A 4,683-nucleotide genomic window follows, 5' to 3' on the forward strand; every position below is an offset into this window, starting at 1 on the left:
GCAGACAAACTTGTTCCTTTGAATCCAGAGATTGAAAAGTCTTGCAAGCAAAACCGAAAGAACAAGAGGGAGGCCCAGAAATCTGTGAAGATGGCACAGAATGATGGGAATGGCAGGAATGTTTTAATTCCTGGAATTGCACAAGGGGGTCAGGCTCAGAACAATACTGAAAGGAGCCTGAGAGACTATGTACTGCCCACTCTGACGGGAGTACAAAACAGTATACGCCCACCAGCTGTAGAGGCTAACAACTTTGAGATCAAGCCAGCTATTCTACAAATGGTGCAATCCTCTGTTCAATTTAATGGGTTGCCTTCTGAAGATCCTCACACCCATTTGTCTAATTTTCTGGAGCTGTGTGGAACTTTCAGATGCAATGGGGTGAGTGATGACACTATTAAACTTAGGCTTTTCCCATTTTCTCTGAGGGATAGAGCTAAAATTTGGCTGAACTCTTTGCAACTGAACTCTATATTTACCTGGCAAGATCTGGCTCAGAAGTTTTTGTCAAAATTCTTCCCTCCTTCCAAAGTTGCTAAATTGAGGGAAGAAATCAATAATTTTTGCCAAAATGATGGAGAATCATTGTATGAAGCTTGGGAACGGTTCAAAGAACTTTTGAGAAGATGTCCTCATCATGGCATTGAACAGTGGATGTTAGTGCAGAATTTTTACAATGGTCTATGTCCTACTACCAGAACCATTATTGATGCTGCAGCAGGAGGTACTTTTATGAGCAAGAGTGAAACTAGTGCTTATGAGCTGCTGGAGGACATGGCCACAAATAATCATCAGTTGTCTGAGGAAAGATCATCAGGGGTCAGAAAGGTAGCTGGGGTGCATGAGCTGGATGCAATCACTGCTCTAACAGCACAAGTAGCCTCCTTGACAAAACAGTTACAACAGAGCACTGTATCTGCTAATGCGGTTCAAATTGCAGTTAGGTATGAAATTTGTGTTGGTTCTCACTCTATCGATCAGTGCCCTATCAGTATGAATAATAACACTCCGATTGATCACACTCAGGTTCCAGCGGTGGGAAACTTTCAAAGGCCATTCAATAATCCGTTCTCCAATACTTACAATCCTGGATGGCGAAATCATCCTAATTTTTCTTGGAAGAATAATCAGGGCCAGCAACCTCAGTTTCAGGGCCAATATCAGAATAATATGCCTCAGCCACCAATGCATCAAGCCTCTTCATCACAACAGCCTAGGCCTCAACAATCAATGAATCAAGCTCCACCTGAAAGGCCTAATGAACTGCAAGCTGCATTACTGACCCTCACCAACACTCAAACTCAGTTTATGACAGAGACTAGATCTTCTATCAGAAATCTGGAAACACAAGTTGGGCAGTTGGCCAATATGCTCAATAACAGACCGCAGGGAAATTTGCCTAGTAATACTGAAGTCAACCCTAAGGAGCAAGTTCAGGCAATTACTCTGAGGAGTGGAAAGCAAACTGAGCAGCCTAGATCTCCACAGGCAGTGGTTCAGGATGGAGGGATGGGTGAACAGTCTGATCCAGAAAAGGTTACTGAAGACCACCAGCTTTCAGAAAAGAGTCCGCCAGTTGTTAATGAGCAGCCAGTTCGAGTTCCATTGTAATGACCCACTACTCTAGACCCTTGGACCATTACTAAACTATACATACAAATTCTTACTAGAACTTATATTTGCAAAAATACCACAATTTTATTAGAAAACTTATAGAAAATGAGAGTTACTTACAAAATAAATACCAAGAAGGATATGGGATCCCATTGTCTTTAAAAACAAAACATGATTTAAAATAAAAAGACATTACATAAATAGTGCGGAAAATACATGTAAAAGACATAAAACGAAACTACATCCTCGAATCGAATAACGCTCGGCTCCTTGACTCCATTCACCATCGATACACAATCTCCAAGCTTCCACGAACCTTACTGCCACTAAAAGCTATTTTCCTGCACATAAAACAAAAAGGAATGAGCCTAATGCCCAGCAAGGAAAATCTAGCACATAGTCATAAACATAAATTTCGTAATAAACATAAAGATATATCATATCACATATTACATACACTTATTATAATGGCCATTATTACTTGGGGTCCCATAGACTAAACAAGTCATATGCCCATGGGATTAATGGGGTCATACTAGCTAAGTAGGTCATATGCCCATAACCCATTTGGGGTCTTGTTAGTCATATGGGTCATATGCCCAAGCCTACAAACATACACATATACATATCATAATACATTTGATAACATAAAACATAAGATAACATAAACATATAACATATTGATTCTAGCCTATTTTCCTTACCAAAATTAGCGGGATATGAGGACAGAATAGGGACTTTGGAACACTCCTAAAAACCATTTGTGAAAGGGTGAGTCTATTGATATTGAAGAAAAAGGGATGAAAGAGATGAAGGAACTATACATATTAAAACATACTTACCAAAACCTTGTGCTTAAGAACTTGGATTTCCTAACCAAGAATAGGAATAAGGTTAGAAGGCTGAGTAGAAGACTATGAGAACTTTAAAGAAAATAAAATAATACCAATGAACTAGAGTGTGGAAATACCTTGAACACTTGTACGACCAATCTAAACCTTGAACCGAAATGTTATAAGACCTTACTTCCCAAGTGTTTGGTAAGCTTATAGTGATCAAGCTTATAATCCCCAACCCAAGTGTTTACACTCTCACAATAACCTAGCAACTTGCAGCCTCCGAACTTAGCTTGATGAATGAATGAAAAATGCTTGGTGCTAGGTTCTATTTATAGAGTTCTAGGAATAAAAATCTTCTTTTTGGCTTTGAATAAAAAAAAAAAAATTAATTGAAAATATTTGAATATCCTTCAGCCAAAGGCTTAGGAATTTTTCAAATTTTTCAGAGAGATTTAAGGATTCAAAGCTTGATTTTAAAATAATAAAAACAAATAGAATCCTAACTTCTAACTCCCTAAATCTCGTAACTCTAAACTCCCCTTCAGTAAAATCAACATATCTGGAGTTGTAGAACTTCGATTTGGACTCTCTTTTTACCGTTAGAAATCTCATTAAATTATCTACAACTTTTAAGAAATACTATTTTTCGAAATTCCTAATATAACTGGGTCAAAAATAGGTCGGAAGTTACAGTACCCTAAAGTTACGAAAAATCTATTTAATTATCTAAATATCAACCTAATTCACAAATAAATAAAATTGTGATAAATGTCATGCTCCTATCAGATTTTGGTGAAGACTAAGTCTTATATTTCTCTTATTTTATCATTAAAATAATAATTTCTTAATAATCATACATATGATAAGTGTTACTATCTTGTTGGGTCTATCTAAACCTTATAATATAATAAATATTATTCTTAATATCAGCTATATAATCAAACCTTAGGTTAAAATTAATATTCTTAAACTATAGGTTAAACTTAGAAAGTCTATATGTACTACTATGAGTGTCCAAATAATTCCCGGTCTGAACCAAAAATCCACAGTAACAAAGATAATACTATACATACTATAATACTACTAAATAATTAGCTAAGTAAAGTTCTTGGACTCTACAATTCTCCCCTACTAAAAAGAATTTCGTCCTCGAAATTTACTTACCAAATAATTCCGGATACCGGCCTTGCATGTCCTCCTCCAATTCCCACGTTGCCTCGCGTTCAGAACTATTGCTCCATAGGACTTTAACTATAGGAAAGCTCTTGGACCGTAACTGCTTCATCCCCCTATCTAGGATGCTAACCGGTCGTTCCTCGTAACTTAAGTCTTTCTGGAGCGCTATCGTATCGTACTTGAGGACGTGAGAGGGGTCTGACACATATTTGCGTAGCATCGAAATGTGGAAGACGATGTGACTATCGGCTAGTGCAGGCGGTAGGGCTAGTCTATACGCAACTGGTCCCACTTTGTCCAATATCTCAAAAGGACCTATGAATCAGGGACTAAGCTTGCCTTTCTTCCCGAACCGCTTGACACCTTTCATAGGAGATATCTTCAGGAAGACTTGATCTCCGACTTGGAACTCCACATCGCGTCGCTTGGCATCCGCATAGCTTTTCTGACGACTTTGAGCAGCAAGCATACGCTGTCTAATAAGCGCTACTGCTTCTTGGGCTTGTCTAAGAGCTTCGGGCCCTAGAAGCTGCCTTTCTCCTACCTCGTCCCAGTGCAACGGTGATCGGCACCTTCTTCCATATAGCAACTCATAAGGTGCCATCCCGATTGTCGACTGATAGCTGTTGTTGTACGAGAACTCGATCAGTGGCAAGTACTTGTTCCATGATCCTTCGAAATCAAGTATACATGCACGTAGCATATCTTCTAAGATCTGAATCGTACGCTCGGACTGCCCATCTGTCTAAGGATGGAAAGCTGTACTAAGACTTAACTTAGTACCCATAGCTTGCTGTAAACTTCTCCAAAATCTTGACGTAAATACTGATCCTCTATCTAACACTATAGTCTTGGGGACTCCATGCAACCGTACAATCTCTTGGATGTAGATGTCTGCATATTGGTCTGCCGTGTATGAAGTCTTAACAGGCAGGAAATGAGCCGACTTGGTTAGTCTATCAATTACTATCCAAGCGGAATCATGCTGCTTGTTCGTCTTTGGCAGATTCGTCACGAAATCCATGGCTATGTCATCCCACTTCCATTCTGGCAC

The 4,683-nt window shown here is 38.9% G+C and overlaps 1 non-coding gene across 1 annotated transcript; it reads right to left on the bottom strand.

Annotated features, from left to right (window-relative positions):
- Positions 1–537: 537 nt before the first annotated feature.
- LOC133807610 (small nucleolar RNA R71) lies at positions 538–644 on the bottom strand. Its single transcript, XR_009879513.1, has one exon. It is a non-coding gene; the product is annotated as a small nucleolar RNA R71 (small nucleolar RNA).
- Positions 645–4,683: the final 4,039 nt, after the last annotated feature.

Source organism: Humulus lupulus, chromosome X, assembly GCF_963169125.1.
Source record: "Humulus lupulus chromosome X, drHumLupu1.1, whole genome shotgun sequence".
Lineage (NCBI taxonomy): Eukaryota > Viridiplantae > Streptophyta > Magnoliopsida > Rosales > Cannabaceae > Humulus > Humulus lupulus.